General features: G+C 39.0%; 1 protein-coding gene across 4 annotated transcripts in view; it reads right to left on the reverse strand.

Annotated features, from left to right (window-relative positions):
- Nucleotides 1-26,751, reverse strand: part of Eya4 (EYA transcriptional coactivator and phosphatase 4) — a 253,327-nt gene that overhangs the window by 142,156 nt on the left and 84,420 nt on the right. The gene's annotated exons all lie outside the window — the stretch shown is intronic.

Here is a 26,751-nt window from a genome sequence, read left to right on the forward strand (position 1 = left end):
CCATGCATGGAGATAACCTAGAACCCCTACACTGATGTAGCCCATGGCAGCTCAGTTTCCAAGTGTGTTCCCTAGTAATGGGAACAGGGACTGTCTCTGACATGAGCACCTCTCCCTGAGGAGGAAGCAGCCTTACCAGGCCACAGAGGAAGACAATGCAGCCACTTCTGATGAGACCTGATAGGCTAGAGGGAAGGGGAGGAGGACCTCCCATATCAGTGAATTTGGGGAGGAACATGGGAGGATATGAGGGAGGGAGGGTGGGATTGGTAGGGGATGAGGGAAGGGGCTACAGCTGGGATACAAAGTGAATAAACTGTAATTAATAACAAAATAAATATTTTTTTTTTTTAAAAAAAAGAACATGATTTTTTGGTAGGTACCACGTTGGGTTGTGGAGATGGCCAAAAGAATCCCTTGAAACAGCCCAAGAAGCAGGGCAAGGAGATGGATGAGGAAGATGAGGCTTTCAAGAGAAACAGAAAAAAGAGCAGAGGAAACTTGAGGAACTAAAAGCCAGGACCGTGGGAAAGGCCCCCATGGCCACAGGTGGGATTAAGAAATCTGGCAAAAAGCAAGCTGTTCCTCACATCTGAGGTGATGGTGACTGCCTTCCATTCCTATTTGGATTCCTTTCCATAACATCTTTGCCACCTCCAGCTAGAATGAAGTGGTATACTGGAGTCTATTGTACACTGTAATAAACTTTTGTAATAAAAAAAAAAAAGACTGAGGCACTCAACAAACATTGGGAAAACAAATGAGAATTTCAAAGAATGAAATAGGCTAGGGAGGGGTGGGGTTATTGGCAAAACCTTATCTGCCCCAAATCATTGAAATGCCATACTTTTTTAAATAATTAATATTGTCTTAGATGTTCAATACCATTTCTATTCATTGTAGACTCCCACAATTAATATCTGTACGTAAATATCTCACATAAATCTCAATTCTAATGGTTTCCGCGCCAGGCCTTTGCTGTTTCTCTACCAAACCTACTTGCACTGCACAGTCTTTCTCACACAAATGAAGCCTATGAGCAGGGTCACTAAGTTCTCTCTACAATTCTATAGATTTCTATCAGACTTTATCTCCTTCCCAGAAACGTCCCAGGAAAGCCAAAGTTTCCCGTAGAAGCCTAGACCCACTCTGAGAAACAAAGATTCTTCACTCTGGTCTTCTAATGGATCTAAAGTTGACAGCATCTGTGTAAAGAAGGGCTGAACCCCAAAATGTCAGAGCCCCAAGGCCAAACATCTCCTCAACAAGAATCATTCATCTATTATTTTCATCCTCTGGGTGAACTAACCAGTGTTACAAGCATTCACAATAGCTGCCAATTTCTCTTTTGTGCTCCAGGCATGAGACTGAAATTATATCTGCTTGGAGCAGTCAGAAATTTCCTTTGGAGTAGAGTGGATCTTTGAACCACATTTCTCAACAGGTATATATCAAGCTTTCTGTCATAATATGAAGAAAGTTCTAACACCTGGAATGAAGTTAGCAGCAACCAGCACATCTAATGACAGTTTAGTTTGTGTTACTTCAAGGTACTTGCATGAGGTAACCTCCCAGTTCTTCCTCACTGACACAGTAAGGTGGAGAGACAATGTATTTCCCAATGTATCAAACACTTTGGCAGACATGTTCCCTTATGATGATAGAATGTCTTCAGATCTCATTATCTGCTCCATGTGGTTATACTTTTAACTTCCAGAAAGTCTATTAGCATCTTGTCTTTGTCACCGGAACCCCAAGAAGTGAGATGGCTCAGATTCTGTAGCCTGTTCACAAGCTAACAGTCAAGTCAGCCATAAATTCACAGATGTTGGCAGAGGTATGAGACTTCTGAGCCAGAGACTTTAGTAAACTGATCAAGAATAGAAGCAAGAAGATCAGCATTTTCTGCCATGCTTCCCAAGTTCACTTCTCCATAGACTGATATGGCCTAGATATGGATCGTGTGTGTCTGTGCACCTGACTGTGTGAACCTGTGTATATATGTGTGCCTTTGTGTGTGTGTGTGCACGTGTGTACACATTTATGTGTGTGTGCACATGTGTGTGTCGGTGTGGGTGTATGATGGACTTTCTTAGAGCAACAATGTGGTTAGGAAATGCAAATATATTTTATAATGGTCAGCGACCATGCATGCTATTTCATTCCAAAAGTAAGCATTCTCTTTATTGCACTGCACAGAAGATAAGCCCTTGGCTTGCTACAGAAGAGGGTACTATCTTCTCACTTTCTTCCAAGTCTATTCACAAATATCCTTGAAAAGACAGCCAACACCTTCACCACAAGACTGCAGGGAATGTAAGGGATGCAGAGAATATGGTCTTCCCTGAGTGCATTCATAATATCCTAGCCTGGGACAGTTTGCCCATTCCCTTATCCACCTAAGATCACAGCCCTGTCTTAGAGGGCTCAAGAAATTATATTCTTTCTGTGCCCTTTGAAGATCCAAATCTCCTTTTCATGAACTTTTGACCTTTGAGTATATAGACAAAAAATAAAATAAAAGAAGCTTCAGGCCAAGAAGCTCTTGGCTTAGGTCAGATATAGATGGTTGTGGGGAAGGGCATGCAGATCAGCTTGCTATAGAGGAGTTTGTCTCCAAATATCTTGGCTCCCAAAGTCAAGCAGCACGACTTCCTTCTGGCATTACTGACTTCCTTTGTATCTACAGAAACTGATCCAGCACGTGTGCTTGGAAAATGGTTACTGTGTGATCTGCTGATTTTCTGAAGAGGAAAGGAATTTAAAGAGAAATCCTGGAAGCAGTAGTTAGCATAGAGCAGACTCACAGCCATTGTCTTTCTCCCACCATCTTCCTATTCAGGCATCTGTTTTCCCAGACTCAATATGTATTTATAGTACTCATTATGATAAATGAGGAAACCAGTGCTCATTCTGTTGCTATGGATTGTCCTCAATAACAAAGCAAGAAAAAGAAATCTGGCCCCTAGGCCCATAAACCATGCTTCTGGATTTATTCTACCTGTTATTAACACAAAACACAGCGCTTGCCTGTGAGACATCACCCAAACTGAAAGGTTTGAAACTGCCTCAAAAAAACTGAGGAAACTGTTTGCTTCCTTTACTCATACTCATGACCCATTCTGAAAAATAAATACTCCTATCTGAGTATCAGATACTACCGCTCTTTTTATGATTACTACAAGAAAGGGCTTCTGGCAGCGCTGGTCCTGCCATCATTTCTAGAAGCTGCCTGTCTGCAAAGTGCCCAAACTGTGTCTTCTGTCTTCTGCATTTGAGGACGGGAACCTAATTTTATTTGCTAAGCTCAGTTTGGATAAATATGTAGCAAGCATGATTTATTTAGATCTTAGGTTCCAATACAGCTCTGCAATCTGGCATTAGTAATAATATATTCTGTAAATATTCACAATTCATTGAAAAAAAACTCATAAGGAAATAGGTGAAAAGAATTCCTTAAATGTCAACAATTTCACAAACAGTATGCCCCTCATTGAACTATGATGCTTTATTTCATAAGCAAATATTTCAGAGTAAAATCAATATTTTAATTAAGAAAAATTTCATGTTATTGTTTCATCTATTAAAACAGAATCTTGGGAGATATGTAATTCTAATTACAAATACCAAAAACATCTCGTCTATCTAATATCAAGCCCTTTTCCCTATTTATTTATTTATTCATTTATTCATTTATTTATTTAATACTTTACAGCTTGATCCCAGGCCGGTCCTTCTGCTCCTCCCCATATTCCTCCCTCTTCTTCTCAGAGAAGGGGAGGCCCCCAAATATTAAGCCCTTTCACATTTTACCTACAAGGAGAGGATAACAAAGGCCAAGGTTGGCTTCTGAAGAGTCAAAACAAAGCAGTCAAGGGAAGATATCAATAGGGCAGCACACAGACTGTTATTCAGAGGTGACCAACACATGCTTTGAAAACAAAATATACTGATTTCCATATTAGCAGCTCTTCAAAGACAGACAAGGGAATGGTGACAGCAAGTTAAAGAACCATCAAGAGCACAGAAGCCAGGACTCAGATATAAGAATCCAGAAGAGCTTTCTGCAGGCTGACTGTACTTTTAAGCTCCCACTCTCCATTAGGGTTCAGCTCATTAACTGACTGTGACAACTCTGGGCATCAGAGCAGCTTGGACATTGTCAGAGGATGTCTCAGGCAAAGTGACAAAGACTAGGGCTCTTGTCTTGCTTACTGACAGGGTGAGCTTGGTCAAGTCGTCCTTAGTTCTCAACATGTGTCCTTGGAACCACATATCACATACACGTGAAACCAGAGTCTCCATTGATTGCTGTGAGATGCTCTTTATAAATGTTATTTACTTTTAATCGTCAGCTTGACATACTCTATAATCATTGGGGAAGACAGTCTCAATGAGTGACTATCTAGAACAGATTGGCCAGTGGGGGATTTATGGGGGATTTTCATGATTGGGTTACATGATTCCGGAAGACCTGGTCCACTATGAACAACACTGTTCTATGGGCTTTGGTCTTGGGCTGTCTAAGAGTGGAGAATGTGTGAATAAGCTAAGTTCTAGAAGCAAGAATGAATTCATTTCTCTCTGTTCTTGACTGTGGATGTGATACGTCTGCTCCTAGTTCCTGCCTTGATTTCCATGGATCATGGATGGTGACCTGGAATTGTGAGCCAAAATAAACCTTTTCTATCCTAAGTAGCTTTTTTGTCAAAGTATTTTATCACAGCAACAGAAATGAATAAGGTAATAAATATGCTTTGAAAGGAGTTGAGGGAGGGGGCTTCAGTCAGGATATATAATGAATAAATCGTGAAGAAAAATAACTTCAAAAATTTAAAAATTACAGAATTTTTGCATCAGATTTCAGACCATTCCCTTCCCCAGAGTGCTGGGCCCCAGTCACTCTGTGTTCTGCCAACATCCTGAAAACAAAAAGTATTCTTTTATCACCTTGCAGAGCCTGGAATGCATTCTGGGAGACTGCCTCTGCTATCCGTGAGACCTCGGCTTAAATTTCATTTTTGTATAAACTGCTTTCCTGACCAATTACCCTGAAGGAGCTTTCCTTTAGCCCTCAATACCATCTTTTTCCTTCCTTACGATCACAATGTGAATGCCACTGGTTTGCTTGGTGGCTTGCCTGTCTAAAGTCTCCCTACCTGTTAATCACAGGCTCTGTGCAAACCAGCCTTTTCTTTTATTCCGTCAGCTTTCTTACTGGAGTCGTGCCTGGAATTTAACAATTGTTTGTGAACGCCTGAATGAGCAAATAAATAAAGGTGACATAACCATACTGGTGCTCTTCCCAAAGCCAGACAAATATGAAATATTTTTTAGAGAATACTCAACTATAAATTTAACATTTTAGCTAAAACAAAACACGTTTGGTGTGTTTAATGTAAGGCTAGGGCATGTGAGACCCCAATTAAAACCAGTAATTGGTTTTCACTGTGGGTTTGGCACAGAATTATAGCTGTGGATACACTTCATAGCAATGAAACACAATTTAGATTCATCTGTTCAGTTTTTATTGATCTTTGGAATGTTATCTCAGTTAATCTGAAAATACTATTTGAAAATTTAGATGTTTAGTGACCTTCTGAAGTCTCAAAACCTTTTTTTTTTCAATAGTCAAGTTCCAAATTTGGGTCCCTTAATCTAAACCAGCACCTGCCAGTCCATCATCCTAGCTCAGAGGTAAAGAAGGCTTTCCTAAGAAAAACTATGTAAGAACATTGTAGGTTTTTTTTTCTTTCAAATTAGTTTCAGACACATGGTTTCTGCTGTGTTGAAGCACAAACTTCAATAAAATTTACAGTAAGTCAACAGCAGCTATGCAGTTAATAGTGGGGTTCATTTGCCTTAATTCAAACCATATTGAAAGGAAAATTACATGGCAGCAAGATTTGATACTGCCTCTTGTAAACAGGGCTCGGTATTGTGTAGGGATAGATACACAAATAGATGGATATACTATACAACTATTTCCCCAATACACACATATTGCATATTTTAACTTTTATAGATACATGGTTCCATAAGTATTTTTATCCATTCGAGCATCACTTTCTTTAAATGATATTATCAACCAAATATGAAGTCTACGCACGATGAAGGACTATTTTTCTTAAAGTCTTTTCCTTCCCTTAACTGTAAGACAAACAACACGCACAAAGACAGGTCATCTGTATTTGACTGCCCCCAAGAAGAAATGAACACTAGCCAGAACACTTCTGCACAGTGGGTCCCGGGTCTGTAAAAAAACCCGAGTAGGAAGCAGTTGAGATGCTTGACCCCACCTGGAAATGGAAATATTTGCATTTATGTCAGTTCTGAAAAAAGTATAAAGTAAGAATATTAAGATACTACAGAAACCAATAATTTCTCCAGTTCAAAAATTATCCTGTAATAGTATTAAATATCGGTTTGATCAGACTGGAAAACTTCTCTTTCTAACATTTATTCGGCCATTTTAACAACACTCTGCTATTTCTGTAAAACAGACTTTTCTTTGAGAAGAGTGTAACATCTTCCACTTTATTGGTCAGGACATGAAACTGTCATGACTTTTATGTAGAAAAGGAGACCAGTAAAACTTTTTCTGTCCTGTTATAATACAAAGCAAATGCCTACAACAAGTTGCCGGGGAGCAGAAAGGTTTAATTCAACAGCAACAAGAAGAAAATGAAAGGAAAACAATGAGGAAACATTCCGCTTAGGCACCGATACACAAGGAAATCAGTTAAGCACATGCCGTCGTTCCACTGCAATAATTCTTAACAAAGTTAGAATAAATGAAGAATCAAAATTAAAAGCTTGAGTCTGGAATCACAATTTACATAAATTGATTTTACTATTCAAAGAATCTTCTCATCATTAGCCTCTTTAGAGGGTTTTTTTTTCTGAAAAAAAAAATGACTGCACATTAGTTACAATAAGTAGTTGAGATGATTTTGTGATCACTATCTAAGAATATGTTTACTGTTTTCTTTTACTACATTCTTTCCTACTAGAAGTTTGTTACATCTAACATGGTATGTTCGTACACGTCTGTAATCCTAACACTTGTGAGGTGGAAGCAAGGCAGTCAGAAGTTCAAGACCAGCCTTGGCTACACAGCCAGTATGAGGTAGGCCTTGGCTATATGAGATCCTGCCTATGAATAAAGAAATAAGCAGGAAAAAAACAAATTAATTGTAACATATGTGGTAGAAGTTCTTCCTTTAAAAAGAAATCCTTACCTCAAGATCCAGCTATACCACTCCTAGGCATACACCCAAAAGATGCCCCACCATTCAACAAGGACACTTGCTCAACTATGTTTATAGCAGCTTTACTTGTAATAGCCAGAATCTGTAAACAACCTAGACGTCCCTCAATGGAGGAATGGATACAGAAATTGTGGGACATACACAGAATGGAATACTATTAAAAGCAAGGAAATCATGAAATTTGCAGGCAAATGGATGGAACCAGAAAAGATCATCCTGAGGGAAGTAACCCAGAAACAGAAAGACACGCATAGTATACACTCACTTATAAACAGATATTAGCCGAATAATTTAGGACAGCCATCTACAAACCAAAAGAAGCTAAACAATAAGTAGGACCCTAGGGAGAATGCTTAAATCTCATTCAGAATGGCAAACAGGATAGATATCAGAAGTGGTGAAAGAGAAGAAACAGGATGGAAGCCTACTATAGATGGTCCTCTGAAAGGCTCCACCCAACAGGGGATCGAAGCAAATGTGGAGACTCACAGCCAAATTTTGGGCAGAGCGCTGAGAGTTTTATGGAAGAAAGGGAGGTAGAAGGGAAAGGAGAAGACAGGAGCCCTGCAAGGAGACCAATAAAGCTTAAAAACAAAACCTGAGTGAAGAAGTCCTGCAGAGATTGATGCACCCACCAAGGATCATGCATGGAGAGGACCTAGACCACCTACTCAGATGTAGCCAGCTGGCAGCTTAGTCTCCATGTAAGTTTCTGAGTAAGGGGAACAGGGGCTGCCTCTGTGGTGAACTCTATTCCCTGCTCTTTGATCACTCACCCCTGGCAAGGCTGCCTTACCAGAGGAAGAGGACCAGGCAGTCCTGATGACTGTCATCAAAACAAAATGACTGCCTACAGATTGGGAAAGAATCTTCACTAACCCTTTATCTGACAGAGGACTAATATCCAGTATATACAAAGAACTAAAGAAGCTGAAAAGCAGCAAACCAAGTAATCCAATTAAAAAAAATGGGGAACGGAGCTAAACAGAGAATTCTCGACAGAGGAATATCGAATGGCAGAGAAACACTTAAAGAAATGCTCAACCTCATTAGCCATCAGGGAAATGCAAATCAAAACGACCCTGAGATTTTACCTCACACCCATCAGAATGGCCAAGATGAAAAATTCAAATGACAACACATGCTGGAGAGGTTGTGGAGAAAGGGGAACCCTCCTCTACTGCTGGTGGGAATGTAAACTGGTACAACCACTTTGGAAATCTATCTGTCGCTTTCTCAGACAATTAGGAATAGTGCTTCCTCACGACCCAGCTATACCACTGCTAGGTATATACACAAAATTTGCTCAAGTACACAACAAGGACATTTGCTCAACCATGTTTATAGCAGCTTTATTTGCAATAGCCAGAACCTGGAAACAACCCAGATGTCCATCAATGGAGGAAAGGATACAGAAATTGTGGTATTTTTACACAATGGAATACTACTCAGCAATCAAAAAGGAGGAAATCATGAAATTTGCAGGCAAATGGTGGGATTTAGAGACTTGATAAACAATGTGCAGGTGGCAGAGGAGGAGGACTACCCCTTTCAGTGGACTAGGCAAAGGGGATGGGAGAAATGGAGAGGAAGGGTGGGACTTGGAGGAGTTGAGGGAGGGTGCTACAATTAGGATTATATAATGAATAAAATGTAAAAAATAAAATAAATAATTTGTTTACATTTTTTAATTTTTTTATTTTTTATATTAATTACAGTTTATTCATTTTGTGTCCCAGCTGTAGCCCCCTTCCTCATTTCCTCCCATCCCACCTTTTTACCGTCATCTCCTTCCATGTCCCTCTCCAAGTCAACTGATAGGGAAGGTCCTCCTCCCTTTCCATCTGATACTGTTTTCTTCTGTGGCCTGGTAATGAAGTACCCTCCAGGGGGAGGTGATCAGAAAGAGGCAGTCATTGAGTTCATGTCAGAGACAGTCCTGTTCCCCTTACTAGGGAACACACTTGGATATTGAGCTGCCATAGGCTACATCAGTGCAGGAGTTCTAGGTTATCTCCATGGTCCTTCGTTGGAGTATCAGTCTCAGAAAAGACCTCTGGGCCCCAATCCTCACTCAGAAAGGCAGATGGACAAACATCATAAGAGGGATAAAACAGGGAACAGGACAGGAGCCTACCACAGAGGACCTCTGAAAGACTTTACCCAGCAGGGTATCAAAGCAGATGCTGAGACTCATAGCCAAACTTTGGGCAGAATGCAGGGAATCTTTTGAAAGAAGGAGGAGACAGAAAGACCTGGAGGGGACAGGAGCTCCACAAGGAGAGCAACAGAACCAAGAAATAACAATTTTTTTTAAAAAAAGAAAAGTAAATCCCTCACCATTTTAACCAATGCTCTTCATTCCCTCTTTAGTGCATAGTGCACAGTGCACAGTGCTTTGGTTTCTGGTAGACTAGACTGGCCTTGAGTAAGGTTAGGCATAAACCCATCTAAGATCTTTTGGGATTGCAGCCTGACCTAAAAAAGACAGTCTACAACTACATACTGTAACCTATTATTGAGTTAGTCTTCTGATGAGCACCTGTCTTTTATTTTATCTTCACTGCTTTTCATAATCAAGATCCAGAATTCATAAAATATAAACATATTCTTCTGCACATGAACCTTAAACTTCAATCATGAATAATGACACAAAGGCTTCTAGAGACTTTACTAAAAGGAGTTTCAGAATATGCCAACCTTATAAACTCAGAGCAAGGACTGCTGGGAAGTTGATGGTTTCAGTGATGTAGCCACAGATGAGTTACCCATGTTCCTGGTGATAGCTCCCATGCCCACATGAGTAGCCTTGGCTAAGCCTGAGCCACAAAGTACACAGCAAAGCCAAAGGGAAATGAAAGCAGGATGGAGACTTGGTGATAGGAGATGTAGTGGGTAGGATACTAACAGTGTGGAGGGATGAACATGACCAAGGTATACAATAACACATCTGTATCTACGATGTATATGGCTATATCTGTATAGATACACACTATCTAAATGTACAACATATAGATATACATTATATATACTGTATATAGAGACATACTCTATATACAGGTACAGATGATATAGAAATGTCACATTTCAGTCATATATATGACGTTATATATATATATGACTATATATATGTAAATATATATATGACTTTATATATAAATATATATAAATATATAAAGTCATAAATATATATAAAGTATATATATAAAGTATATATAAATATATATATAAATATATATAAAGTCATATATATGTACATAAAGTCATATATATGACTGAAATGTGACATTTCTATATCTGTATATATATCATATATATATATATATATATAAAACCATGAAAATATCAAAGCAATCTTTTATTTAGTATTTTCTTTGTTTGCTTGTTTTTGTTTTTTGTTTTGTTTTGTTTTCTGAGACAGGGTTTCTTTGTGTAGACCTGGCTATCCTGGACTGGCTTTGTAGACCTGGCTGGCTTCGAACCCACAGAGATGCGCCTAGTGCTGAAATTGAAGGCTTGTGCCACCACACTCAGCTAAACTAATTTTCTTAAGGGAAACTATACCTCTGATCTAAAATCCTTGGAATCAAAAGTGTTTGCAATTATATATGTGTGAGCATATTTGAAAAAAATTATATTTAACTAATGAAATGCATGGTAAATTAAACCAAAAACTAAACAATGACTTCATTCATTTTTAATATATAGATTATAAATGGATTCTGAAGATAATTTTTTATAGTTTTAGTTTTATGAATTTAATCTTCAATAAAAATTTTTATTGAAGACATTTCTTTCTCAAAACAATTTCCTGGAATCTTTATTAGGATGTCTATGGACCTCTAAAATAGACTGTCTAGTCCACTGTCAAAAAGTATTGGGTGGGCTCTAGGAAAAAGCTAAATTCTTGCTTTAAGATTTACCCCAAAGCATCTCATGAACACACACACACACACACACACACACACACACACCAAAGATCAATCTGTTTTCAATGGATTTGTGTCCTCACTTCATACAGAAGCTAAATACCTTCATAAACAGAAATGTTTTCCACATTTTTATTTTTCCCTGGCACAACATTTAATAAATTGCAGAACTCTATTTCTTCCTTCCCTTATAAACCATTCTTGTTCCAAAGGCCCTCCCAGGAATGTAGTTTTAATTTTTCATGGAATTTCTTATAAAAGACTTGGCAGAAAAGAGGCAGTATAAAGGAGAGGAAATGTGTACACATTTGTGATTGGTGAGTGAAAAATTTGTATCACATTATGTGACATTCTACATCATAAAAATTACAACAAAATGACAAAACCTTAGTTCCTCAATGACATGAGCCAGTCCCTCTCTTTTTTCTCTACCATAGATGTTATGACTAATACTGCCACTGTAACTTTTCAAAGGTGACATCCATCCCCGCCCCAAAGTTTCAAATACTGATAATAATAATGGCACCTATTTCATTCGTGGGATGTTTCCTTTGATGGCTAGAGATTACAGCATTATCTGTCTGGAGTTTCTAGTTACATGACCACTCAAGAGTGGGTGATACTTGCTCACAGAATCTGCAAATAAGGATTTCTGAAGAACATATTTGTTGAACAGCACTTACCTGAACTACCTGTCGAACAAGTGTTTTAAAACTTGGAGATTGTTGGATGTGAATGCTCCTGAAAGTGGAACCCAAATCTAGACATGAAATTTGTATTTACTCTTCAAATTCACCTCACATGAACAGCATGATAGGAATTTAATAGAATATTTCAAAATTATTTTGTGCGTAAAGCAGTTTTTTTAAAAGTGTCTAACATTCTGCTTGTGGTACTGTGTCAGCACTCAGAGGCTTTGTGTTCTGAGGGAAAAGAACACTCCTCAGTCTCAAGTTTGCTTGCCGGCTGTGGACAAAGCCCTGGGCTCAATACCATTGCTACAAGTGAGCTTTTGTTTTTTCATATTAGGGACATCAAACCTATATAACCTGGCCCTTAGCCCCACAAACACATATGCTGTTCCACACCCTCAACTTCCATTCAAATACAGACACTTGATAGTGGTCTAATTTGGGTCCTAGAAGCATCCTAGAAAAGACTGGGACAGAGAAATAACTTCATCCCTTCACTGACGTGAGTCCTACAAGTCTCTAGTTTCCAAACCTTCATTAACAAGCAAGTTTATAAAGTTTATAGTATTTACGTCAAGCATGGCTTGTCATTGATGAAAACTTTTGCCTTTTGACTCTGAAGGACAGAACTGGGCTCATATGGATAGAGTTGAGACTAAGCAAAGAAAACTGATCACTTCGGCTTTGAACCCAAAGTCTCCAAAATACATACATAAAGCACGAAACTTGCAGAATCTGGTGCTACCTGTCCTGGTAATGTTGGAGCTTTGGAGTTTTAAGGTCATTAATATAGAAGACCATAATTGTCTAATGATGACCACAAAGCAGAAAATCCAGTGTGGAATTTTGAAAATTGTCTTAGCTGCAGCTTTCACAACTTGTTAAAGGAACTGGTGTTAACTTTTTTTAGAATCTATAGAACAAACTGTGGAAACAGTTTTTGCATGTTTGATAATGAAGGCAAGGCAACATTCTATACATGTGGCAGAATTTGGCTTGCTACTGCTCTCATTTTTGCCTTGAACCAAATTTTAGGCTGGACAATGGAATATTTCAGTACTAAGAGGTACTGAGCTAGAGGAGTTTTATGTACACACATGTACACACTCACACATACACACATGCACTCGCACACATGTGCATACATGTACACACATCACATGTGCGCACACACACACATACACACACACGCAGCACAATCTCACAGACACACAGCCCACAAAGTCACACAGATACAATCAACAGAAGCAGGTGCACAGTCATAAGCCAATGCTATTTTCTGAGGAAACGTTAACATGGAATATGGATTAATAAGTAATTGAAAACGTTATGTTTCACATTTACGTGAGAGATGATACAACGGCACTCCCAACACATGCTTCTGGAAAATTCTCTCCATTGTGGAAGAAACCAATAGCTTCATTGCAAACACTAGCCATATGTTTTTTAAAACTGCATGTGATGTTTTCTTCAAAATAATCAAATTACTGTCAACAGCAGAACTGTATTGTAGTATGTTTTCATTTATAATATTCTATGGACTCATTAGCATGAACTTGTAGATACATGTCCTAAATATCATTGGTGTTGGGATAACAAGATAATCAACTTACTCCCAAATGTCAACTGTAGTATATATATATTTTTTTAACTGAAATCTGGCGCTTTCCTAGAGGTATTGAATTTGTTGGTTTAGCTATGGCTGATGGACTTTCCAACTTCTATTCTGTTTTGCAAGGCTCCTCCTTTTGTGAAACTTGGCTCTCATTTCAGGCTTCTGTCTGCCTGCTTCTTTCAATGTCATCCAATAAGCTAACATACTTAAGTTTGTTAGTAACAGAACTATTGCTCGCTGTTTATTTTCAGCTTGCATTTACTAAGGAGGCATCGGTAATGGGAATTTTCAAAGAAAAATGTGAACGCAACCACTGATATATTAGAAAAAAAGAAACATTATCATTTTCTACATTCCTTTCAAGGTAATTCCAAAGGGCTGAGACTACAGTTATGTGGTGTATTTGCTTACTAGACACAAGACCCTGAGTTTGAGCCCCAGCACTGAAAAACAATAGAAGGAAGAGAAGGAAAAGAAACTATGTTTTCCAAATGTTACATCACTTTTAAGTATGCGTGCAATGTTTTAGCTGTTTATTTAAAATGTTGCATAAATATTACAAATTAGAATTTGCAAAAACATGCTAATTAATTTTTCTAGATTATTAATTGTATTAGTATATCATTTAAAATTATTTTCCATGCTGTCTCATGTTTGTCTCTTTACTTACAGAATATTATTTTTCATTAAATAGTCGGCATTAATTTCCTCCTATACATTACTGGTAAATCCATAGCATCATTTGAACTGTGAGGTTCTGATGTGTGATCAGTTTTAGCCAAATTAGTTCATGCCTGCACAAGACATTGCTCAAGAGCCACAAACTGTTCAACTGATTAACCTAGTCCAAAGCAGCTGTGCAGCAGCAAGATAAAGACACATTTTAAATGAGTATTTTCTAATGCATCTGGTTCCCCTAAAATATTATACTTAGCTGTACATTTTCTGAAAGAAGAGATTAACAAACCAGTCTTCAAGAATGACTATCAAATAAATGATAAAAGATCCATAAAGTACTATTTTTCTACTGTTATTTTTTCTTTAACACAGATTTAAGCCTTACAATGTGTTCTCTTAAATTATTCCTGATAATTTATTTACAAATAATTTAGGTAGGTGAGAGGCAAGGAGGCCTGTCAGGCAAACAAGTTTGTCACTTGGAGATTAGTGTTTAAAATGAACGGTAAGAGTGCACTGGGGTTCTTTATTCATTTTTGTATACATTTCAAATTGCCCATAATAAAAGGCTGTGGGAAAAAGAACAGTCATGAAGTCCTTGTGTAGAAGAGTGTGTACCAGAAATGTTGCTTGTAATAAAATCTTTGCTTTCTCTCTTTCCATACTATTTTTATTGATTATTTGGAAAGTTCACATCATGAACCTGAAGCACACTGTCTTCCCAGTCCTACCAGATGTGCTCCCCAACCCTTATGAACGCTCCCCCCCACCAAAAAAAGGAAAAGAAAGATAAGAAAAAAAAGTCCAATTTGTGTTGCCCACATATTCACTGGGCATGGTCAATCTCCTGGTGGCCAGCCCCTAGAAGAAAACTGCGTCCTTCCCCACCTGTTCCCGTCAGAAGCCGCCGGCTGTGAAGAGATACACTTCAGCACCCTATCACAACTTCTAACGGTTCTCTTCTGTGGCTTCTGTCTAGGCCGTTACTTTCACCTTTGTTTTCTAATGAGAGAAAGAAAGAGGATGAATTTGGATATAGAGGGTGAGTATCTGGGGTGGTTGAGGGGGAAACTCGAAGTGATCAGAATATATTCTATGAAAGAACAACCTGTTTTCAGGTTTAACATAGAATTATAGAGAGGCTGAATATATGAAAGGGTAGTGCTAAGACCTTAGAAATGGGCATCAGAGGACTGTCATCCAGGAAGGGAGAATAAAAATGTGAGCAGCCCAAACCTTCCTGTCTTTCTTTGAAGCCACTGTAGCTCAGCAGCAAGGCATGGAGTGCAGAGCCAGAGTTAAGAAGCCATGCAGTTAGCACAGTTGTGGCAGGTTAAGATGGCTGGAATGTTTTGGGGAAAGATCCTGGAGACAAATGAACTCCAGAGATTCCCACAGGGTCTCATCTACTTAGTTGTCCAAAACTCAGCTACATATATGTAGACTATAAGCACATGGCATTAGAGGGGTTGCTTAATGGTAGAACCCTTACCTTGCTTGCATGAAGCTCTGGTATTGAATCCCAGCCCTGAGTGCAATTTTTAAAATAAATATGCCGGTGGACTGCCATGCGGTGACATGTGAAAAGATTCCCCCCACCTCTGTCACCTACAACAGACAGAAGAGCTTGCCCTGGGGTCGTGAGAACAGGAGAGCTGTCCCTGCCCCTCACCTGCCGCAGTACTCATGAGAGCAGGCCCTGCTCCTCAGCTAGATAGCATAGTAGAGCTGGCCCTGCATGTAGGGTTGTGGATGAGCTGGCCCAGAGGGCCTGAGGACAGAATAGCTAGCCCTACTTCTTGGAGAGATCACCTTCCCTTCCTTTCGCCCTAGGCACCAGCAGCTGTCAGGAGAGTTGGCCCTGAGAGAGTCATGAGACCAGGAGCACAGGCACTGCACCTCAGCTGGGCAGTAGAGTAGAGCTGACCCTAATGGCAGGGGCATGAATGAGTTGGCTCTGAGGGGGTGAACATGGGAGAGCTGGCCTCACAACTTGTCCGCCATGTGGATAACTTGTCCTTTGCCCACCCTCACCTCTTGCCACCTGTGGTGGACAGGAAAGTTAGCCTAGTGTCATGAGTGCAGGTGAGCTATCCCTGCCCCTCAGCTGATTCAGCATTCAGAAGAGCAGGCTCTGCCCCTTGCTTGGGCAGCACAGACAAGCTGGCCCTGGATGTGGGGGTTGCAGGTGAGCAGGCCCTGCCTGTTATCTGCTGGGTGGAGACACAGAGGAGAGAGAGAGACATCCTCTTTCCCTCCCTCATCCCACGCCATTCACGGCATATGGAAGAGCTGGCCTTGGGGTCAGAAGAGTGGGAGAACTGGCCATGTATCTCACCAGCTGCAGCACCTGGGAGAGCAGGCCCTGCACCTCATCTGGGCAGCAGGGTAGACTGGCCCTGCTTGTGGGGTTGTGGTTGAGTTGGCCCCAAAGATGTGAGAGCAGAAGAGCCAGTGGGCTGACCAAGTCAGACACATCTCAGGCCCAAATCCAGGGCTTTGAATTGTCCCTCCCCAACATTTACCCTATCTATGAACTGCTGGAGTACATGAAGAGGTTGATCCTGCACATCCAAAACTAAAGCATCTCCATGACACAGAGCAACAACAGGATATCTAAGAAGAGTCCCAGTAGAAGCTAGAGGCCTTGAGCCAGACCAACAACTCATTGCAATAAACATTTGAGAGGAAAGAAGTGTGGACAAAAGGGTAGACTGTGTGATACACTGACCTACCACAGCTTCCGCAATGAGATTTTTTTTCTGTGCTGGGTTGGGGAGGTTACATGGGTATGAGGGATGAGGGAGATAAATGGGATTGGGGTGCATGATGTGAAACTCACAAAGAAATTATAAAAAGTTTTAAAAAATAAGTAACTATATGAATAAATAAATCCATAGAAGTGAGATTGTTTAAAACACACACACACACACACACACACACACACTTACTGGGACATTTACTTGAGATTCTGAATATTTCAACTAGTTCAAAGTTGACATTAGAAAAAAAAGAATATGGTAAAAATCACTCTGATTAACTTAAAAACCTAAACCTTTAGAACTCAAACTACTTTAGGGATCACTTAATGACATTTGAAAACAAGATTTAAAATTCCATGAAGGAAGATGATAAAATCTAGATTGTCAATAATTGATATTCAGCATCCCATAAAATGAGCCTAGTCATGCAAAGAAAGTATAAGCAGATGAAATAATAGTCATTAGTCATAGACCCAGAAATAACAGAGATAATATAATGTGGAGAAATTTATATTGAAACAATTAGCATAAATAGGTTAGAACTTAACCTATTTAAAAAAAACCATGAGCACAATTTAAAAAGAAATGAAATGTATCCTTACAAAGAACAATATAGCATTGCTAAACTGAGAGTTTAAAATATTTGTAAAAACAAATTCATTTAAGTGGCTTTGCAACGTATGGCAAATTGAGGTAGAAATATCAGAAATTTGAAGGTAAAACAAACTGAAGCATAAAAAAATTGAAGGCATTATCAGCAAATGAAAATTTAAATGGCAACACACAGGTAAAAGTTGCAAGATGACACCATGTGTTAATGAGAGTATGGACCATCTGGAACTCAGACAATATCGATGAGTGTGTAAAAAGAGAACCGCCATTTTGGAAAATAGCTTGGCAGATGTTAAAATGCTAAATACGCACTAAGCATATGAGCCAATAACTTTAGTATCTATCCAAGAAAAGTAAGACCATAAATATACAGTGGTACAGCTATACAATTACACATTATGCAAATGAATGCAGAAATTGCTGATTTTTACAAGAATTCACTGTAGCACCAAAAAGTCATGCTGGTAGCTAGAAGCCAGACAAAAGAGAGCACAGTCAGGTGCACATAGAACATATTCTAGAAAGGCCAAAGCAAATCTACTGCCACAAGAAGATATACCACTGTTTGGAGAGAGGGGCCTGGCTGCAAAGAATGGATAACTTTTATGGAATCATGAGTATATTCTATATCTTGATTACTATTATTTGAGTGTGTACTTTTGTCAAACACATCAAATATAGTTTTAACAGGTGTGTTTGGTTTCCCAGTTCCCATTTCAGGTGGCTCACAGATCTTGCTAACTCTAAATCCAGGGATTTACCAGCTTAATTAAATCCAGGGATTTGGAGTCCTTTGAAAGAGCAGTGCCATTCTCCAGCCTTTATATATATATATTTTTTTTTACTTGTGAATTCTTATTATCATTTTTAGAAAAAAAAATCTTTTTTAAAATTTTTGAAGTATTGCTTCCTATTTAACTAGTATCTGAATGTTTCCCATTATTTTTTTTTTAATTTCCTTTATCTTTCTCTCACCATTACCTTGCAAGTGTGCCTAGTTTGCTGTTTTGCAGTCAGTATTTGTTTTAGGTTATAAACATTTGCTCTAGGTCTCCTTGCTGTTGGCCAGATGAAGATTTGCATAGGGTAACCAGACTTCAGGCTCTGGGTCTTAATTTACACCCCCATGTGGCCTAGAGCATAAAATTTGCATATGATAAAGAGAATTTTACTTTTGCTTCCATTCTGTATCCTATGGAAATAGATACATTGCTTTAGTGATTTTTCAAATAATATCCCTGGTGTTTGTTCCACCTTCTTCATTATAGTTCTATCAGCACAGTGACCTGTGTGTGTGTGTGTGTGTGTGTGTGTGTATGTGTGTGTGTGAACATGCGTACACGTGTGAGAGGAGGCCAGAGGTTGTTGTCAGGTGTTTTCCTCCATCCTTCTCCACTGTACTTACCAAGGTAGGGTCTCTCATAGAACCTGAAGCGAACTGATTCTGATAATCTAGATCACCAGCCTGGCCTGGCAATGCCTGGCTCTGCCTACTGAATGCTTGGACTGCAGGCTCATCACCATGACTCACCCATCCTTGTGTAGGTCCTGACCCTGCTCTTGTGTGAGGCAAGCACTTTGCCACTGAGCCACCTCTCCAGGGCTCAACTTTACTTTAAGATACATTCAAATATGATTTCAAAAGCTGAGCTTTGTTAACTAAAATCTGATAAAAGTCTGAATGTCTCTCAGTCTTCAATATGCTGTTGTTAGGATTCGGGCTGTGAGTCAGTGGTAAAGTGTTTCCCAGCATGCTCTGCTGCCTCCTCTCAGTCCTCAGAACTGATTTTAAAATAAGGACAGATGAGACCGACAATCCACAAAGCTCACACTATTTCTGTGAAAATTAAAGTTAAATGTGCCAAGTGGGAGTCTTTTCTTTTAACTAAAATATTCTAGTAAAACTTTTATACAAATAAGTATATTAAAATATGTAGCATACAAAAATTGTTAGTGTCTATGTTTTTTATGAAAAGTTAGAGAATTTCACAAATGAAGGAGATCACCCAAAAAACCTGTATCTTAAATATATCTTTAAAGTAAGTGATGGTCAGAATCCTATCATTCTTGCCCAGGAGTGATAGCACAAGCCTGTAGTCCCATTATTTACCCTTGTTGTTCATTGAGATGTTGTATTTAAAAAGTTAATATATAAATAACTTTTTCTCCATTAAAATAGTAAAAACTCTCAAACTAAATTTAAAAGCACATACTTTCTGTTTTTATTACTTTCATTGATAATTTTATGCAGTTTTTGTTTTGTTTCAAACTATTCAGCTGCAATTAATTACTTTTAAAGGGTGCATAGCTGCAAATTTCATGATTTCCATGTTTTTAATTGCTGAGTAGTATTTCATTGTGTAAATGTACCACAATTTCTGTAAATATTCCTCAGTTGAGGGACATCTGGGTTGTTTCCAGATTCTGGCAATTATGAATAAAGCTGCTATGAACATGGTTGAGCAAATGTCCTTGTTGTATACTTGAGCATCTTTTGGATATATGCTTAGGAAGCATTATTCCCAATTGTCTGAGAAAGCACCAGATTGATTTCCAAAGTGGTTGTACAAGTTTACATTCCCACCAGTAATGGAGGAGGGTTCCCCTTTCTCCACATTCCTTCCAGCATGTGTTGTCACTTGAGTTTTTGATCTTAGCCATTCTGATGGGTGTAAGGTGAAATCTCAGGGTTGTTTTGATAACAATAGAAGTTGAGCATTTCTTTAAGTATTTCTCTGCCATTCAATGGTGGGAACCCGAAAAGATCATCCTGAGTGAGATATCCCAGAAACAGAAAGACACACATTGTATGTACTCACTTATAAGTGAATATTGGACATACAATACAGAATAAACATGCTAAAATCTGTACACCCAAAGAAGCTAAGCAAGAAAGAAGACCTTGGGTAAGATGCTCAGTGCTCACTCATTCAGAAAGGCAAACAGGATAGACATTGGAAGAGGGAGAAAACAGGGAACAGGACAGGACCCACCACAGAGGGACTCTGAAAGACTCTACCCAGCAGGGTGTCTAAGCAGATGCTGAGACTCATAGCCACACTTTGAGCAGAGTGCAGGGGATCTTACAAAAGACGGGGGAGATAGAAAGACCTGGGGGGACAGAAGTTCCACAAGAAGAACAACAGAACCAAAAAACTGGGCACAGGGGTCCTTTCTGAGATTGATACTCCAACAAGGACCATGCATGGAGATAAGCTAGAACCCCTACACACACAAATGTAGCCCATGGCAGCTCAATCTCCTAGTAAGGGGAACAGGGACTGTCTCTGACATGAACTCAGTGGCTGACTCTTTGATCACCTCCCTCTGAGAGGGAGCAGCCTTACCAGGCCACAGAGAAAGACAATGCAGCCAGTCCTGGTAAAACCTGATAGGCTAGGGTCAGATGAAAGTGGAGGAGGACCTCCCTTATCAGTGGACTGGGGGAGGGGTGTGGGAGGAAAAGAGGGAGGAAGGGGGCTACAGCTAGGATACAAAGTGAATAAATTGTAATAAACAAACAAACAAACAAATGTGAAAAAAGAAAACAAAATTGGACCTTCCTCCAACATACATGTCAATGCCAAAATTACGTAAAATACAACACTTATCTGTAACACTGGGTTGAATGTAACAAATTAACTATGCATTTGAATATATATTCACAAAAAAGGTGCATAGCTAAGATCAATCATCTTACGAACACATAATTATGAAAACAGCATGTCAAGAGTGAAGAAAAATACCTAATTTTAAAAACTTCAAAGACTGTCTAATCCCTTTTCAAAATTCTAATTTTTTTTTCTGAAGTAGAAGCCACCTGTTTAACCATCGTATGTGAGGAGAAGGAAGACACACAGCATTATTTGTTAGCAAGCCTCTCAGCTCTGATGATACTGATATTTGGAGTAATTATTGATATGAGATTAGTTGAGTAATTACTAACTAATGATTGAATATGGAGTAACTATTTGCAAAAACCATACTCTTTGACAATGTTTTAAGTATGAAGATAAAGTGATAAATATAGTATCATAAACAATAATAAATATAAACATTAAGCTGGAATAAGAGGAGGAATAGATTCAATTTGACATTATTTGAGGTGTACTTATCAAAATCCACAAAATGAGTCAAGCATACTACAAGTCAATTTAAATGAATTATATTGAAACATGCATCATTCATGTAATCTCTAACTTCATGATATATAAAGCATATACATAATTTGAAATTTCATCTCATTTAGACACAGTAAATTTGTCTAAGGCACTTTTCTTCCCTAACTGGCTTGGCACCTAAAATTAAAGTATGTACAAAATCAAATCAAATATTTTATTATTTCTACTTGAAATCTGAACAAAACAAATAGAATTAAAATAACTAGCTAATTCTTACAGACAAAAGCAAGAGTCAGATTCCCAGACATTGAGAATTAGCTGGGGAATATACTTCTCTTCATAACCCAAGAATGTCGTCACCTCTTCTCACAGAGATTTGAAGTCAGTGATGTCAAGATGTATTTAAATATATCACTTCAAATGTGGAAACAGAGCATCCAAGATAAGCTTTTGTCTCCCCACCTGTAGATTTGTGTCCTTGGCTTGTGATTGCAACTTAACTTTTCACCAATGTCAAACAGGTTCCTCCCCTTTCCCATGATGCTCTCAGTCACAGCCTTCAATGTCATTTACCCTGAGTGAAGAACCTGCTCCTGCTTCTCATCCTAAGAACAAAACTTCACTTCTTTTTAATGAGATATAACAAACATTTCTAAAGTAAATAGAGGTTTCCTCAACAATAAATAACATTTGCTGACAGTTTTCAAAATGTAAGACATTCAGAGAAATGCTTTCCTGACAAGCAAATAAAGCTTTGCATATGACTCCATGTTATCAATGCTTTCCATCACATCATAAGAACATAGGTATAATGAAATATGTATAGTTTTATGGAATTATGTATACTCAATGGAAAAGAGAGTTCCCCTCAAACTCTTTTTCCATTTTCTTTCTCTGTATAAATATAGTAACCAGTATTCAAACTCTGTAAATAGCATTCTTTGTTATTATTAGTCTCTGTTAAGCTTACTAAAGAAAAAGGCAATTTCCTGCTCCTTGATCACTTTCCCCTGGAAGGGCAGCCTTGCCAGGACACAGGGGAAGAGGATGCAGGTGGTCCTGATGAGACTTGATAGGCTAGGGTCAATGGGTAGGGGACTAGGGCTCCTCCTTGCTGAAAACTAGTGGAGGGGAATAGGAGGGAAGAGGGAGGGAGGGTAGGACAAGGAGGAGATGAGGAAGGGGTCTAAAATCGGGATGTAAAGTGAAAAAAAATTTAAATGTATTTAAATTAAACAAAAAGAAAGGGCATCAATGATTTGATGTGCTGGGGTGTATTGGTAGGGAGGCTCCTCTTCTCTGAAGAATAAGAGAAGGGAGATACAGGAAGAGAAAGGGAGGGTAGGACCAGGAAGAGAAGAGAGAGGGAGCTATGATCAAGATGTAAAGTGAATGAATAAATAAATTAATTAATTAATTAATTAATTAAAAAGAGAAACATCAGCACTGAAACACTGGGAAATTTTCACTATTAAAGTCAGTCCGTGTGTTTGTATCAAGCTACTCGATGATTATGGTACCAGAGAGGAAAATTTCAAAACTCCCCAATCCTTCTATGACAATTGTTCCCTCTAGATAAATGTAAAAATTATAAAGAATCACCTGGCCTGCAACATTCCACATATGTTTGTATAAGAATACCATATGTTTCAGTGGACACCTTGAAACAAAGAATAGTGACATATGTATTCTGGGTAGAGATGACCAAAGCTGTGGCAATCGCCTGCTCCTCATGAACAGGCCTGTGGGTCCGTCCCTCAGATCAGTGCATGAAGTCCTCCTGAATTCATCCCACCTGGCTGGCCCCTGAAAACATAACCAGACTATGCGAAGGTCTTTGGGGATCTGTCTTTTCTTCCTACCCTGCTTACCTCCTGGCTAGACTTTGCTCTTCGATTCCTATCAGCTATGATCTGAACCTCTGTATAGTATCAGCAGCTGACTTCATTCATCCTGTCCCAGATAAAAACCAACACACATAGGTCCCCATCTAGACTGGTCTCAATTTCAGCTCATTTTCTGATCTGAATTTGGGGCTCAGGCCCTTGGCTGCTGCAGCAGTAGTCTGCTTTAGCCCCCACCCGACCCCATGCTTCATGTGACCACTGAAGATATCCTTGAGACAATTTTCATCACATTAAACCAGTCGAATAATTAACCCTGAATCTGATGATGAGAAGACATGTTACATAGGTAAACAGGTTGAAAACTTTATTCATTCACTCGGGGAGACTGTTGAATATCATATTTCCGTGGATGCTATCCATCCAGTTCACTTGTTGAAGTTTTTTCTTCCCTTAAGTGGTAGTTGGCTTAAAGCCATCATTCCCATTAGCTACATAGTTGGTGAGAAACACTGGAAATCTCTGTCCTGCTTATCTAGAAACGCCACTCTCCCCTAATTTGTATGGGAGGTGATTTTTTTTTCTTGATCCAACTTGCAAAAGTCCTTTGTTTAAATCACAGAAAGGAATTTTCTAAATTCTATTCAGTGTTACACCTTTAAACTACAATTTATTAGGCAATTTGCATTTGGAAATCTATAAAGCTAAATTCAGCTGAGAGGTAAAACCTTTTGTAATAGTACACTTACTAAAAGGCTCTGCTGTTGATATTTTGTCCACACATCTCAGATCAGTTCACCCGGTAAAATAAAAAGAATGGTGGCTTTGACCAAAATGTGACATGAGTGTAAATCCTGGATTTTTTGCTTATCTTTATAATTTAATTTATCGTGAGGGTGAAAGCCATTCACCTGTCCATTTTCAATCATTTGTTCTTTCCGTTAACACTTAGTTGGTACCCACCAGGTTCCAGGCACTTTGCAGGCATCCCGAGATAAAGCACAAACAGAACAAATACCAAACTATGTGGTGCTGCTTACACTTGTTCAGATCTAAAAGAAAAAGTAGGTGAAGAAGTAAAACGGTGGCATTAAGGGTGTCATAAGAAAAGTGCAAGTGGACCAGGCAAGAAGGGTAGGGGTGGACTCTGGTAAGATCATTCGGAATTCAGAGACATAAGAATTCAGCATGCGGTTTAGTGTGTCTGGTTTTATGTTGAGGTCTTTGATCCACTTGGACGTTAGTTTTGTGCAGGGTGGTAAGTATGGATCTATTTGCATTTTTTCTACATGTAGACATCCAGTTAGACCAGCACCATTTGTTGAAGATGCTGTCTTTTTTCCACTAAATGGTTTGGCATCTTTGTCAAAAATCAGGTGTCCATAAGTGTGTGGATTTATGTCAGGGTCTTCTATTCGATTCCATTGATTGACCAGTCTGTTTCTATGCCAGCACCATGCAGTTTTTAGTATTGTTGCTCTATAGTACAGCTTGACGTCAGAGATGGAGATACCCCCTGAAGATCTTTTACTGTAGAGAATCGTTTTAGCAATTCTTGGTTTCTTGTTATTCAATATGAAGGTGAGAATTTTTCTTTCAAGGTCTGTAAAGAATTGCATTGAATCTGTAGATTGCTGTTGGTAAGATGGCCATTTTCACTATATTAATTCTGCCAAGCCATGAACATGGGAGATCTTTCCATCTTCTGATATCTTCTTCTAATTCTTTCTTCAGAGACTAGAAATTTTTTTCATACAAGTCTTTGACTTGCTTGGTTAGGTTCACACCCAAGGTACTTTATGTCCTTTGTGGCTATTGTGAAGGGTGTTGTTTCCCTAATTTCTTTCTCAGCCCTTTGTCTTTTGTATACAGGAGGGCTACTGATTTTTTTAGAAGAAAAAATGGGGAAGAGGCTTGAACTCTTTGGCATAGGAGACAACTTCCTGAACAGAACACCAACAGCACAGGCTCTAAGAGCAACAATCAATAAATGGGACCTCATGAAACTGAAAAGCTTCTGTAAAGCAAAGGACACTGTCATCAGAACAAAACAACAGCCTACAGACTGGGAAAGGATCTTCACCAACCCTATATCTGACAAAGGGTTAATATCCTGTATATACAAAGAACTAAAGAAGCTAAACAGCAAAAAAAAAATCAAGTAATCCAATTAAAAAATGGAGTACAGAGATAAACAGAGAATTCTCAATAGAGGAATATCGAATGGCAGAGAAACACTTAAAGAAATGCTCAACATCATTAGCCATCAGGGAAATGCAAATCAAAAGGACCCTGAGATTTCACCTTATATCCATCAGAATGGCTAAGATCAAAAACTCAAGAGACAACACATGCTGGAGAGGTTGTGGAGAAAGGAGAACCCTCCTCTGCTGCTAGTGGGAATGTAAGCTTGTACAACAACTTTGGAAAGCAATCTGGTGCTTTCTCAGACAACTAGGAATAGCGCTTCCTCAAGATCCAGCTATACCACTCCTAGGCATATACCCAAAAGAGTCTCAAGTACACAATAAGGATATTTGCTCAACCATGTTTGTAGCAGCCTTATTTGTAATAGCCAGAACCTCAAAACAGCCCAGATGCCCCTCAGTGTAAGAATGGATGTACAAATTGTGGTATATCTACACAATGGAATATTACTCAGAAATAAAAAAACAAGGAAATCATGAAATTTGCAGGTAAATGGTGGGATCTGGAAAAGATCATCCTGAGTGAGCTATCCCAGAAGCAGAAAGATGCACATGGTATATACTCATATAATATAGGATAAACCTACTAAAATCTGTACACCTAAAGAAACTAATCAAGAGGGAGGACTCTTGCTAAAATGCTCGATTCCTATACAGAAAGGCAAAGAGGTTGGATATCAGAAGGAGGAGAAAAGAGGGAACAAGTCAGGGGCCTGACACAGAGGACCTCTGAAAGGCTCTGCCCTGCAGACTATCAAATCAGATGCTGAGACTTACAGGCAACCTTTGGGCAGAGTGCAGGGAACTTATGAAAGAAGTGGGAAAAAGTAGGATCTGGAGAGGACAGGAACTCCACAAGGAGAGCAACAGAACCAAAAAATCTGAGCACAGGGGTCTTTCCTGAGACTGATACTGCAACCAAGAACTATGCATGGAGATAACCTAAGACCCCTGCACAGATGTAGCCCATGGCAGTTCAGTATCCAAGTGGGTTCCATTGTGATAGGAACAGGGACTGTC

This window comes from Meriones unguiculatus, chromosome 20, assembly GCF_030254825.1.
Source record: "Meriones unguiculatus strain TT.TT164.6M chromosome 20, Bangor_MerUng_6.1, whole genome shotgun sequence".
Lineage (NCBI taxonomy): Eukaryota > Metazoa > Chordata > Mammalia > Rodentia > Muridae > Meriones > Meriones unguiculatus.